This window comes from Gossypium arboreum, chromosome 3, assembly GCF_025698485.1.
Source record: "Gossypium arboreum isolate Shixiya-1 chromosome 3, ASM2569848v2, whole genome shotgun sequence".
NCBI classification, from domain to species: domain Eukaryota; kingdom Viridiplantae; phylum Streptophyta; class Magnoliopsida; order Malvales; family Malvaceae; genus Gossypium; species Gossypium arboreum.
Window position 1 is genome coordinate 30644112 of NC_069072.1, and position 16203 is coordinate 30660314.

Sequence of the window (16203 nt, forward strand, 5' to 3'; positions counted from 1 at the left end):
GCACATTAATTCATATTTCATACACCAAACAAACATGCCATCCATCACACTCATTAGCCATAAGCAACCATAACCACATTAAAGCCTAAGCACATTTCCATGCATGCACCAATAGTTAGTGTTACAATCCAATAATCAATATGAGCCACCTCTCATTGCCATATACAATATAATCATAATACTTTCAGGAGCCAACACATTTGGCTAATCAATATGACACATAACAAATAGACCAAGTCCCTATACATGCCAAACTCAAAATGTTGATACTAACTATACCCAAATATCTAGTTGATAGTATGATCGAGCCTCTAACGTCTTCCGATCCCTGAGGTAGCATGGTGATACTATAAGCTTAGTAAGTTTACATGTAAATAAATAGCAACATAATCATATATATGAATACCAATGACATAACATAGTTTACTTATGTGTTATCATAAATTCATAGGCTTAACTTACACAATTCCAATCTTACCAAAATTTCATTACATACCAAGCTCATTCATATAAGTTTTTTGTACATATCTGTACCAACTCGTAACACATTGTCACATTTCCTCATCATTGACTTACTTGTCGAATAACTCACAGGTTTACCCGTTGAATACTCGGAATACTATCGGATACACGGAAGACTTGCACATAGTGCTTCAAATGTAGCGACATGCTACCACGTATCACAATCACACATTGCTCGCTCTTAAGCTAATCTTGGGACTGCTCACACAAGTTGACAGGTACCCGCAACACATGCCGGGCTACCCAGCCACCGGTAGAACGTACAAGACTAGCACCCGAATTCACATAATCACATATGCACATAATTTCATGATCTCATAATCACATAGTTCCTAGTAACATGTCACATTTTATCCTAAATTATTCATAAGGTTCAATTGGGATTTTCTCGATGTCACATCTTTGTCGAACTCGTTTACAAAGTCATTCTCATTTACCATTATGTCATTCATACACTCATCATGACAATTAACATAGAAATTCATACAATAATAAAGCATTAAAACGACATACAAAATTGCATTATTTACACATGAACTTACCTTAGTACAAAATATGAACAATTAATTTGATTTAATCCAAAATCTTGTTCTTTCCCTGGTTTAGGTCTGGACTCCATTTTTCTTGATCTATAATAGCAAATTCAGCTCATTTAACCATCACATTATTCAAATAAGTCCAAAAACTATATTTAGGTAAAATTGTGATTTGCCCCTAAACTTTTATATATTTACAAATTAGTCTTTAGGCTCGTAAAATGAAATGTGTTCATTTTCTTTTTTACCCAAGCCTAGCCGAACCTATTCCATGCTCACATCAGCTCACATTTTTCTTTATTTCACATTTTACTACTCATTTTTATACCTTTTTTACAAACAAGTCCTTTCCATGCATTTCTATAAAAAATCACCTAGTAAAAGATGTTAAACGCACATCAAACTTTCATATTCTTTCATAAAACATCAAAATACAAACATGTCACAGATGGTTCAAATTTCATACATAAACCCTAGCTCAAAATATGGCTAGATCATGCTTCAAGGACTTAAAAAATGCGAAGAATATAAAAAACAAGGCTAGGGAGCACTTACAATCAAGCTTGAAAAGTTGAAAAACCCTAGCTATGGAGAGCTTGAGAATTTTGACTATGACAACGAGAAGAGGAACAAATTTTGGTTGATTTTTCCCTTTTTATTATTTTATTAACCAAATGACCAAAATGCCCTTTTTACTAGACTTTCAAATTTTATCCATGCATGCCCATTTTTGTCCATAAAAATAGAAATAGGCCAAATTGCTATTTAAGAACCTCTAATTAATAATCCAAAGCTATTTCATACTAAAATATTCTAGAAACACATACTTTGCCACTTATTCAATTTAGTCCTTAAAGTCAAATTGGACACTTTACTCATAAAATTTCTTCAGGAAATTTTCACACAAGCATGGAATCATATCATAAGCCTCGTAATAATCATAAAATATTTATTTTTATTTTGAATTTGTGGTCTCAAAACCACTATTTTGACTAGGCCCTAATTCAGGATGTTACTGTTACTAAGACTACGTGTATGACCATATCTGGGATATGTCATCGTATGAGATTTCCTGTAAGACCATATCTGGCATATGGTGTCGATATGAGACATGTATGACCATATCTAGGATATGGCATTGGTATGGTACCGTGTGTACGAGACTCCTGAGTATCATTTAGTATTCCAAGTGGTTCAACGGGTAATTTAATGAGTATGTCAAAGATGAATTGTGTGTAAATCCAATTTGAGATGACTCAGGTATGTACGTAAAACACAAATGAAATGAGCTCATTATGTGATGAACCCTCGGTAAGGTTATGATTGAGTAAGTTGTGATTATAAGATCTTAATCACATTTATGCCAATTATCATCATGTTAATTGTATGTTAAATGTGTGTTTATGATGCCTATTATTTGCATGGGAACTTACAAAGCTTTAAAGCTTACTCCCCTTTCTTTTTCCCTTATCTTATAATGTCGCCAAGCTAGCTCGAATTTGGGGATCATTGGAGGCTACTATCAACTAATTATTTTGGGTACCAATGTTTTTGACATTTTGAGTTATGGCATGTATAGGGACTTGCTTATTTTGTTATGTATCATAATTGAATTGGCTTAATGTGTTGGCCTATATTGTTTGAAAATACATTTTGTATATGGCCATATGAAATTGGCTAATATTGGTTAAAGTATACATCCATATGATGATGTTTCCATGGATGTGGAAGTTTGCATGATTGAAGTTGATAAGCATGTGATGTTGTATGTGGTATATGGTAGCATGTGAATGAGGTGTGGATGCCTTGATTGTGATTGAATTTGTTGAATGTAATTGCTTAGATTGGTGCTATATTTTATTGTGTAGGTGTGTGCATTAAAGGGGGAGAAAATGGCTTGGTAAATAGCCTTGTTTTTGTCCACACGGGTGGACACACGGGCATGTGTCTAGGCCGTGTGTGAGACATGGCTTGGGGCCGTGTCTCCCCTGCACCTTAATTGTTGCAAAATAGAATGCTCAAAATTGAGCACATGGGTAGAGACACGGGCGTGTGTCTCAGCTGTGTGGATGACACGGCCTCAGGCACGGGTGTGTGCCTTGGGCATGTGAAGCCTGCACCTATTTTATGAAAAATTATAAAAATTAAATCGACCACACGGCCTAGCACACGAGCCTGTGACTTGGCCGTGTGTCTTTAATTTGCTCTTAAGTGACAAACAGAGAGTTACACGAGTTAGGGACACGGGCATGTATGACCACACGGCCTGCCCACATGGGTATGTCCTAAGCCACACGGGCGTGTGGCTCTTAAAACATGAAATTTTTTTTAAGTGTTGTGAAATTTTCCAAAGTTCTCAACTTAGCCTCTAACCTCTTCCATTGCATGTTTTGGGTCTCGTGGGATCATTATAGGGACAATAAGTTTTAAATTTAGATAGAAATTTACATCTCAGTTTTGTATGGTTGCTTGTGTATAAGTCCTGTAATGCCTCGTACCCTATTCCGATATTGGATAAGGGTAACGAGTGTTACACGCTTCCCAAATTGTCAAATCCAATTTTTCGATTGGTCAAGAATGATTTTTCCTAATTAAAAATAGTTTCACGGCTGATTTGGAGTGTTCAAGAACTCAAAATCATGCTAGAAAAATATGAGAAAGAATTAAAGAAAAACAACCCCCATTCTTGCCGATAGCCGTGTGCACCACCAACCGTGGTGGCCAATTTTGAGGCTGATTTAAAACTACTTTAGGAATTGATTAAAAAATAGGAAAATATCCATTAAATCCTTAAAATTCCCCTAAATTTTAGATCTTGAAATTTAGGTTTTTATTTGACAAGATTTAATAAGAAAACGAGAAAGAAAGGGATTTGACACAAGCTAGATGTTATGGGCAACAGTGACACTTTTTGGCAACATTAGGAATCAATCTTAGAAACTCAAGATTTCATATTTGGGGCTGATTTAATAAGATAAAAATGGAAAAAATGTGATGGAGGAGATGATGAAAAATCTTGTGGCAAAAAGAAAAGAAAAAGATGATAAAACTAGGTGTTATGGGCGACGAAAATAATGAAGGAAGAAAGGAAAATTGAAGATCAAGGAAGAAAGGAGAGGGGAGGAATGGCTAGGGTGAGGAAGAAATAAAATAAAATAAGATTTTTTTTGTGTAAAATTAATATTTATACCTAGGGTTACAAGGTTATGGACGACAGACACACTAAAAAAATAAGAGATTTTGCAAAACTTAATTATTTTACAAGAGAAAATATTCGAACTTGGGACATTAATCTAATTTCCATGCTTTTCCATTTATCAATTAACCACTAGGATATTTCCTTATTTTTGAAATAATTTTGCAATATTTATTTTAAAAATAAGGCGTGTCACATACTAGAGTTTGATGCAAAATTTGCAAAATAATAAAAATGGTGCGAGAGAAGGGATTTAACTTGGGTTTTAAGGAAATTTTCACTAACACTTTTCCAACAAACCAATACCTCATTTTTTTTTTCTAAAAATGCATAGATAATCTCAAAAATTAGGGCATGATCCCTCTCTCTCTTCGCAAACTTGATTCTACTAACCCCCGATTTTTGGGATGTTAGTGCCTAAGATTTAAGTACTTAAATTGCAGTTAGCCAAAGGTTCAAAATGGTACTTAGACCATTTTTTTACATAAGATAGTGGATGATTTTAATCTCCACTAATTTGACTAATGGTAATTAAGTTTTAATAATTAAAGGTTTAATTGATTAACTAAGGTTAATTAAAATTTAATCAAAGTAAAAAAAAAGGGTGAAGTGGTGAAATTTTGTAATTTTTTTCTTCTTCTCTTTTGTCCAAACCTAGAACCAAAGACAAAAAGGGTTTTTAGATTCAAAAAAAACTTTCAGCCATACATTTTAAGGTAATTTCAAGTCATTTTCTTAAAATTTATCTATGTATTTGAGGCCATGAGAGCTTGATTTTGCTAGCCTATGTACCAATTTGTGAAACTTTTAAGGTTTTGTATGTTGTCATTGTTGATTTCTTGAAGATTTGGGCTTGAAATTAATATATTTTAAGCTTAGATTATAAAAAGAACTAAGTTGTAAAGTTTAATTGTTAGTTTTGTACGTAGGACTAAAGTAGAGGGTCCTTGATGAATATATGTGAAATCGTTTTTAAACCGAGGCTTAAAATTAGAAGTTATGGTTTTTTTTCCAATTTAGGGACTAAATTGAAAAAAGTGTAAAATTTTAGAGGTATCAAAAAATAATTTTTTTTAGATTCATTCATGTAATGGCATAATATAAAAACGGTTAGTGTTGATTGATTGAATGAAATAATTGTATAGATCAAGAATTAGATCAAAGCGGAGTTAATAGAGGACATGCTAAAATTGTTAATTTGTCCATGAAGAATCAACTTATTAAGTGTTTTGATTAGATAAGTTCGTATGGAACTTGCTATTTCACTTGGTAATTGGAACGATGGAAATGTGCAAGTGTACATAATCGTAAAAAGTAAAAAAGTGACAAGTAAATGTCAAGTTATCGTACCCACAGGGACTGTGAAAAGGATTATTTATGAATGCAATTTAAAACACTTTGGTGAAGAGGGTGATTAAAAACTAAAATTTTAAACTAAGTAGCTAAAGAAATAACTCTCAAATCATGATTTCAAAATATGATTTAACAAGATGACATAATTGTGTTGATTTAATTACATTTCTTTAACTTAGAATTATTAAACTCATGCTTATGCTGTTACGAATAAATTCACAGTAACTCTGTAATTTGCTAACTTATGATCCATTCATCTCTTAACATATCCCTATGTTAATTCAAATGATTAAACAAATTTTAATAAGCAAACATGTTATGGCACATACATAATCATTAAATTGAACTAATCTCTTGCATATCCCTACATCAATTCAAAATATTAATAAAATCTAAAGAGCATATGAAAGACTACATGAGGTATCAAGGTATTCTTACCTTGAAACAATTTAATCACAATAATCTTGCAAGTTATGCAAGGCAAGTGTATCGCCAGATACATTGCTAATTTAACCTTCAGCTACCTTAGAAGAATAAACATGCACTAATTAAGTGTTGTGTCCATTAATTACAATTTCAATCTGTTTAGATAATTAATTCATTAGCTACCTCACAATTGTAATGCAAGAATAACTTCGGCATGATTTTAGCCTATAATAGCATAAACACAATTTTAATAATTTAAGCAGATGAAATGCAATCAAACCAACACAAATTAAATTCAAGATAAGCTGATTAAATTAACCATTCCAAAAACATAAATATTCATAGATATGTTCATCATAACAATAGCAAAAATTAAAGAGATAGGGAACAAAAATAAAATATGGTGTTTTTCCGAGGCTTTGACAAAGTTGCTCCATTCTTCATTCTTTGTTGTCCTTGCCAATCAAGGCTTCTATGAACATTCAATTGCTGCTCCAAAATGGCTGAAGAAGAACCCTTTTCCAAGGGGAGAAATCAGCACAAGATCAAGGGACTTGAAATGGAAAAATGAGAGGAGAAAGTGAGAGAGAAGAGAAGAGATGTGAATGAATTGAGGTGTGCTTTGAATGATCAGAAAAAGGGGGTTTTTATAGCTGAATGTGGCTGCTAAAATTTGCTAAAAATAGCAGCCAAAGAGCCACTCCTTGGCCGGCCATCTATGTGGCAAAACTGATGGCTTCAACTTTGCTAAATATGGCTTGGGGCAAATCCATAAATCCACCAATTGTGGAGGGGCTTGAATGCAACTTTGACAAGTCTTCAAGGGCTTATTTGCAAGCTTAATTAATCAGATAATAAGTTTATTTGGGTTAGTATATGGACGGTTTTGGGCTGCCCAATCCTTGGCCGGTTCAGTTCAATCGGTTCGTTTCAACTGGACCACTTTTTCCATAATTAATTAATAATAATTTATTTAGCCCAAATTAAATGGGGTATAAATTAAAATTAATTATATTATCAATTAATACACATAATTGGACCGTCTTAGGTTGGAAATTAATTTGTCTCGATACTTCAAATTGCTTCTCGGTTTTGTGCTTCTGACAGTGTCTACTGAGCCATTTTTCGTCATTTGTACAAATCTGTCGAAAATAACCAAAATTCATAAAAAATAATTATAAAATTAACTAAATTTTTCAACATGTTCATATTTTAAGTGCACTTTAATTATTTTATAAAAATTAATTATTTTCAACAAGAATTTAACCGAATTCACATGAATTTAAGTGAAAAAGGGTATGAAAAAATGTGTAATTTTTTGTGTTTCTAGTAATATTTGTGTATGCTTGTGCTTAATTTATTATATGAATATTTGTATATAATTGAAATATTTTGGAATTTGGTATAACTGGCTAGTATTGGACTAAATTGAGATGTTGTGTAAAGCTGGTTATTATGTAATGATACAAGGTACAAATGTGTAAATATGAATGATTAAATGATATGGAAACAAAATATGTGACCCTTTACAAGGTGTGTTTTGTAAATGTAATTGATTACAGGGTTGATATTGAAATATGTGAAATCGATGCTCGTGTGAATTTAGTAAAGGTTAGGATACGATTGGCACACCAATAGGGTCTTGTGCACGTTTGTACAAGATTTATTATAGATGTTATCGAGGTCTATCATTTTTTACAAATTCTCAAGTATTATGTGACACAGGTGTTACAGATGTTACAAATCATTATAAAGTTTTAGCCCAGATGGGTAACTTGATATATATACTCAGCTCAATTGAACAATTGTTGTGGTGTAGTTTACCCTTGTATCTGAGTCTATTTACTATGGTTCTATTGGGTGAAACAAGTTACTCGAAATTAGAAACTTAAAAATAAAATAAAATGAATTAGATGAATCAATTGGCTATGGAATTGAGATGAAAACATGTAAATGATATGATCTCATAAATTGTTAATGGATTGTGTCATTAAATGAGTTATGTGAATGTGGCATAAGTTATATGTTTTGTGTTTTGTTTTGATGCTTAATTGTGTATGAATATTTGAGCTTACCTTATGTTTATTGAAAGTGTTATGTGCTAGCCAAATTATGCCAACATTATGGTAGTTAATGGCTTACATATGAATCAAGGTAAGCATTTTCGAGCTTGATGCTAGCATATGAATGATTTCGAGCTAACAAGGAAATGAGATGTTAAATGTAATAGCCCGTTTTCAGTGAAATCAGAACAGTGGTTTCAGGATCACAAATCCAAGCTGGAAAGAAATTTATTTTAATATTATTGCATGGTTTGCATTATGGTAGGAATGTCATATGAAAATTCTGATAAGAAAATTTTGCCGACTATGTGTTTAATTAGGGAAAGGACCACATTGCATAAAATGTAAAAGTTGAATTCTAGTAGCTATAAGTATCAAATAGATATGGAATTCAAAACTTGAGGTCCTTATATGGTAATTAGACCATTAAAGAAAAGTTAGTAGATATTTTTGATGAATCATCCATGGAAAATTAGAAAAAGACAAGGACTAAATTGGAAAGTGGAAAAATTAATGGACGATAAATAATTAAATAGAAATAATATCATTTTATATCATCTTGATCCCCAAAAATTCTACGGAAACCCTAAGAAAGAGAAATGAAACTAATCAAGCTTAATTAGGTATGTTTTCTTGTCCCGTTTTTAGTAATTTTTATAAATTTGAGATTGGGATAGTTTAATCTATCTATTTTGGGGATTAATTTGAAAATTTATCAAAGTATCAAAGTCTTTCCATGGATGAATATGCTGAAATTTTCAAATCTATGGTAGAAAAAGAAAGGTTGTTGATAGATAAACAACTTTTACAAAGAGAATTTTGATGAAAATATGATTTAGGGACTAAATTGTAAAGATGTAAAAGTTATCGAAAAATTATAAAATTTTTGAAATAAATGTGCTGTAAAAGTTATATGAAAATTTTAGTTAGGCTCGAAATAAGGATTAAATTTCATGAATTTCAATTTTCGAGCCTAGGGATGCAATCATCATTTGTGAAAATTATAGGGGCAAAATAGTAATTTTTCCTAGGATATGAATTGAATTAAATTGAGTATGAAATGGATTAAATTGATGTTAAATTTATTTATATAGATCCGAAAAGACCTAATACTGAGTTGGATCGATCAAAACAAAAAGTTTCGTATTAGTAGATTTCGTGTACGAACAAATATCGAGGTAAGTTCGTGTAACTAAATTGTGTATATTCTTATGTTTGAATTCAATGTTGTATATGTGAATTATGAATTTTTTATATAAATGAAAATAATTATATATCTGATATAACCGAGAATTGTTAAGTCCCGTTTGAATAGGTGAAATTCAATAGATACAAGTTTTTCCCAAATTGGTTGTGGTCTTGCAAATGTTGCGGACACACCATGGCTCGAAAGAGCATCTTGTTATTAGCCCTGTTGAGCTTTTCGTTATATGGTTCATCGAGCTTCTCATTATAGCTCTTCGGAGTGTCCTAATAGGTTGTGATTCTACATTTGTTGTGGATACACCTTAGCTCGTATGAGCATCCTGATTAAAGGTTCTTTGTGAACTTCCCATTAAATTGGCTCTTTGTGAGCTTCCCGATAGTGCTCGCTCGAACTTCTCGATATTGGCTATCCAGAGCTTCCCGATAAGGTTCTTTGTGAACTTCCCAATTATGGCTCTTCTGAGTTTCCCGTTATATAGCCCGGATAAGCTTCTCGATAGGCTCTTTATGAGCTTCCTGAATTGGCTCTGTCTGAATTTCCTGTTACAAGGCTCGAGAGTACGCTTCCCGATTTTTTGCCCTAATTGGGTATCCCTGGAAATGAATTGAAGAATTATAGTAGTGTACACTGAAGTGTACTATATGAGCGTATCCATCGATATTTCTAATAAATTCAATGGGTAAAGTTTTAACATGGCTAAACTGAATTTGGAATGATTTGTCATCAAAGTGTATATGTAATATGGAATAAATTTATGAAAGGCATATGAATATGAAAGGCATTAAATGATGAGCTCATACATGTTCTTGGTATTATATGAATTACTTGACTAACATGATTTGGTGAAGTTGTGTTTTAGGCTATAAGCCAAATTCGTTGGATGCATTATTGTATGCTTATCTTAAATGTAAATATATGGTAAGTTAAATTCCTGTTATATGGACTTACTAAGCATTAAATGCTTACTAGGTTCTCTTTTCTCTGTTTTATAGTTCTCAGAAGCTCATAAAGGTTGGAGATCGGTCGGAGTATCATCACACTATCCTTCAGCTTAATTTGGTATAAATAGAAAACTAACTTTGACATAATGGCATCTATAATCTAGTTTTACCAATGATGATATGCAAATGAATGTTTGTAATCTAGCCATTGGAATGGCTAGTAATGGTGTATTTTGGTATGATAATATAAATTTATATCATGTTTAATACATTCATGTTTAAGGTTTGGTTAAATTGAATTAACGTAAAATATAAATCATCATAAGAAGGTAGCTTAATCATATGAATATGTGATACTATTTTATACATATTAATGATGTTTGCTTGATTTATATGATTTGAATTGGTTGGCAAATATATGCAAATGTTGTTGCAGGTTGAAGGTTAAATTTGGGTGAGAAATAAGGTTAGGAAATGGCCTTATTTTGTTCACATAGGTAGTCACACGAGCGTGTATCTTGACCGTGTGTGACACACTGCCTGACACATGAGCATGTGGTTTGGCCGTGTGTCTCCTGCATCCTAAAATTGAGAAACAAATGCTTAGAATTGGGCACACGGGCGGAGACACGAATGTATGTCTCAGCGTCTGTGCTATACGGCCAAGAACACAGGCGTGTATCTTGGCCGTGTGAAACCTGCACCTAATTTGTGAAAATTAAATTGACCAAACGACCTAGCACATGGGCGTGTGGCAGACCGTGTGGCACAAGTCAGGGAGTTACATGGGTAAGGACACGACCGTGTGTGCCACATCGAATGCACACACGGCTTGAGACATGGGGATATCACATGGTCGTATGAGCCACATGGCCTACCCATACGGACGTGAGACCCCTGTATATAAGAAAAATTTTGAAATTTTGCAAAAAAAATTCTGAGTTCCCGATTTAGTCTCGACTCAATTCTAATGTTTAAGTTGGGCCTCGAGGGTCCATTCAAGGGACAAAATGATAAATTTCAGATATGAAAAGTAAATGACATGAATTATATGAAATTACTCTATAAACTCCAGTAATGCTTTGTAACCCTATTCTAGAGACAAGTACAGGTTAGGGTGTTACATTAAAGGTTACGAAAATGGAATTGTTGGGTAAGACAAGTTGGTAAATGAATTGGAATTGTATAATTGAATGGTAAGCATGATGTACAAGTTAGTTATGTATGGTTTAGTTAAATTTATGGGGATATATGTTCTTAGTCTAAAAATGGTATAGGTAGAAATGAATTGGAACTTAAAAGAAGTAGCTTGGTATGACTAATTGAGTGTTTTTTTTTAGTAAGCTTAGTTGAAATTCATGTAAATTGTACCATGATAAAGATTGATTTTTTTTATATATTCATGTACTTAAAATAAATAGCATGGTTTGTGGTTGATTTAATGGCGAAAGTTAACATGTAAGCTTTAAGATGTTGTTTTGGAAGCTTGAAGTAGGTACCAAATGAGATTTTGACCAAAAAAAAAGGCCACGTTGTAGCACCCCAAAACCCGGCCCAGACGTTACGACCGGATCCGACATGCCACATCGAAGCGTTCAAAACATTTTATATTGATGATCCAGAAAAACTTACTTATTGTTTTAAAAGATAATTTCATTATAGGTTAAAGTGAATGGAAGCTGTGCACCAGGTAGGAAATCGGAAAAGAGGTGGTGAGTCCATCGGATCGCTTATACTAAGCTCCTTGGGTCCAATCCTAGACATGCATACCGTCATTGCCACACCTTAACGTCATGGATATTTCTAGGAAATTGATTTGATTAAGTCATTTTTAGGAAAAGTGATTAATTTTGGAAAATACTTTCATTGCAGAAGCTTTGCTTGTTGTCGTGTTATTTTGAAATCAATTGTTGTTTTTGAAAACGCGCCCTAAAGCTATCCAATTTCAACAGTTAAAATAAGTAATACCTATTTTAGTAATACATATTAAAACCATCAAAAATAATTAAGCGGCCTTATTACATTTAAAAATCCAAAACTTCAAACGTAAATAAAAGGATGTCCAGCTCACCAGAAGAAAATCAAACTTTCAGAATGGGTGGCGACTCCAAATTCCCTCACAGCTCTAAGCCCACTATGGTTGGGGATTTCCTGCGTGGATGAAAATAAAAGGGGTGAGTTTGGGGAAACTCAGTGTGTAAGGAAAACCCATTCAAAGCCCAAGTCAGCTCAAGCCTATTGGGCCTAAGCCCATTCAGGTAACAGTGTTACTAGACCAGAGCCCTTTTCAGATTACAATAAACTGGGCCTCAGCCCTTTATTCAGATAACAGTATGGCCCATAGGCCCATTTCAAAATACATGCAACATCAATAACATATGCAAGCCCATTTGGGGAGACTATTCAACCCACCAACCACTACACTCCACCCGTACTAGCCCTACACTCCATGTGGGGAATAGCTCAACACTCTACAGTTGCAGCCTTGCTGCTCAGTTAAACAGTAAATTGAGGCAAAGCCTCCAGTACGTGGACAAGCCACTTTCAGTACTTCCTCCGTCAATATCCCAATCCCATGCATCAGATAATAACAACATGGCATGCAGTAAATAACAACAGTCAAACATGCATTTAGGTCAATTTAACCCTAGGGGTATTTCGGTAATTTATCTACTAGGGGTAAAACTGTAAATTTTCCACTTTTAAAGGTATTTTAGTAATTTATCTGTTTTAGGGTTTTTCATGCATATTCCTACTTTTCACGTACTAATGAATCACGCATCGAGGGCTCTTACGAATTAGGCCCGTTGGCCCATCATTCAATTTTGGCCCATTAAGCCCAAAAATATCGAGGCACGTAAATCATGCACTTTGTAGTCCAAACATTGCACTTACCAAAAACATTAATCGATTTACCTCACGAGCATTCGCACACTCGCAAATCTACAAAATCTCGGGTTTCGGCATTTGATTTTGACTTTTGCCGATCTAGACTAAGAAAGAGGGTGTTAGTTACACACATTTTATGACGATATCTTGTGAAATCCACACACGAACCGCCTACAATTGGATTACTAACACGTTAATCTAACTATTCAAATACAAACTACGTATTAACCCCTTACAATATTCGGCCAACCACACCTACAGATCATAGTAAGCTTATAAGAAAACAATAAGCAACTCATTAACAAATTTTTGTCAATATTTACCACATAATCATAATTTCACTACAAGCTGTCTTCCTGAGCAACAGTCACTAAATCATTTATAATTGGAGCTACGAAACTCCAAATCAAGTTCTGTTAATTTTCCTTGAAAATAGACTCATATATATTCTATCCATAAAATTTTTAGAATTTTTGGTTTAGCCAATCAATACCATATTTTTCTCAAAGTTTCCCATATTTCACTATTTGTCTAATCTGACCACTCTTCATTACGAATCAAATTTCTCATTGTACAGAATTTAAAATATGTTCTTGTTTATTCCATTTGAAACTAGACTCATTAAGATTTAATTACATAATTTATTCAGCTTCTAACTCATCTCCCACAATTTATGGTGATTTTCCAAAGTCACATTCTCTGCTTCTGTCCCAAGCGATTTATTACCAAATCACTCTTTCACACCTAACTTGCATGCTTGTTATTTAAACATGTATATCACTAATCAATCATCACATATCTATGATTTTACTTAAGTATAATCTCCATTTCATCATTTTAAAGCACAACATGTTAGCTGATTTTTCCTTTAACATCTAAGGCACATGCATGCTCATTTGTTTGGCTCAACTTCACCTATCTTCCATTTTTCATCAAAAGAACATGAAACAACAACCATTTCCTTCATTTTAATTCATGACTAAATGCTCACAACACAACTAAAACCAAAATATGCTTCAAGAGTTAAGGTAGAATCAAGAAGAACTCATGAACATCAAGATAGAAGCAAACTACCATGAACTTACCTTCAATTTTCTTCCCCAAGTGACCGAACATTCAAGAGCTTTCTCCTCTCCTTTTCTCTTCTCTAACTTTAGGCTATGATGAACAAAGATGGACAAAACTTTGTTCTTTTCACCCCTTTTTCTTTTAATAAAATTTCATATTTTATCCATTTAATTCTTTAATACAAAAGACATGAAATGCCCATCATGGAACATTTACCTAAACCATTATCATGGAACATTTACCTAACCCATTATCATGAATATTTACCTAATCCATTATCATGGAACATGTACCTAACCCATTATCAATTTGTATCAATTTGTACCATAAATTATGGATATCAAGTGCTCATATTGTCTACAACAACATGATGGCTGGCCACTTCATATAAAATGGGAGGTTTGTCATGCAAATCCTCCTATTTTGCACTCCTATTTATTCGGCCACTTCAATTTAGCCTATAGCATTTTCAAACATTTTCATATAGGTTCTATTTCATAATTTCACCCCTTTTTTTTCTTATGGAACAAAAATTAACTAAAATTGCTAGGTTCTATCTTAAGCTTGGGCCTTCTAGAGGCCCACTAACATAATTAAACCTATGCCAACATTCACAGAATTCCCGAAAATTGGGGCGTTACAACTCTACCCTCCTTAAAGAAATTTCATCCTCGAAATTTACCTGATCCAACTAGTTGAGGGTATTGTTGATGCATAGTCTCTTCTGATTCCCAAGTAGCTTCTTCCCTTCCATGATTACGCCAAATTACTTTCACTAACGGAACCAACTTCCTTCTTAGAACTTTAACCTCTCGATCTAAAATTTGTATGGGTTCTTCCTCAAAGGTCAAATCAGTCCTTACTTCAATCTCCTCCACTGGCACAACATGTGAGGGATCCGATCGATATCGTCTTAACATAGACACATGAAAGACGTCATGGATTCTGTCTAACTCTGGTGGTAACTCTAACTAATACGCTACTGGCCCTACTTGCTTAAGAACCCAATAAGGCCCTATAAACCGCGGACTCAATTTGCCTTTCTTGCCGTATCTCAAGATCTTCTTCCAAGGTGAAACCTTTAAGAAAACCATATCACCTACTGAGTACTCAATCTCCTTACGCTTTAAATCTGCATACGACTTTTTCCTATCAGATGCTTCTTTTAACCGGTCCCTAATTATTCTGACCTTATCCTAAGTATCAGCTACCAACTCTGGTCCAAGAACTTGTCGCTCTCCTAGTTCGGTCCAACAACTAGGTGTATGACACATTCGTCCATAAAGTGTTTCATACGCTGCCATTCAAATACTCGCCTGGTAACTGTTATTGTATGCAAATTCTACCAACGGCAAGTAATCCTCCCAACTACCTCAAAAGTCAATCACGCATCCCCTCAACATGTCCTCCAGAATCTGAATAACCCTCTCTGACTGACCATCAGTTTGGGGATGGAAAGCCGTACTAAAGTTCAATCGCGTCCCCAACGCCTCATGCAACTTTTGCCAAAATCGAGATGTGAATCTAGAATCCCGATCAGAAATAATTGAAACTGGGACTCCATGAAGTCGTACAATCTCCGCCACATACAGCTTGGCCAGCTTTTGAAGCGAAAAGTCAGTACGTACAGGTATGAAATGGGCTGATTTGGTCAACCTATCCACAATCACCCACACCGAGTCTTTCTTTGATGGTGTCAAAGGCAACCCACTCACAAAGTCCATGGTTACCCTCTCCCACTTCCAAAGTGGTATCTTCACCGGCTGTAACAGTCCAGAAGGTAATTGATGCTCAGCTTTCACTTGTTGGCATGTCAGACATTTTCCTACAAACTCCGTTACTTCTCGCTTAAGTCCAGGCCACCATTACAATTCTCGCAAGTCGTGATACAACTTATTCCCTCCAGGATGCATGGCACATAGTCCCCCATGAACTTCCTTCAATATTGTCTGCCTTAAATCAGAGTCCCTCGGAACACAAATTCTTCCTCGGAAACACAGAA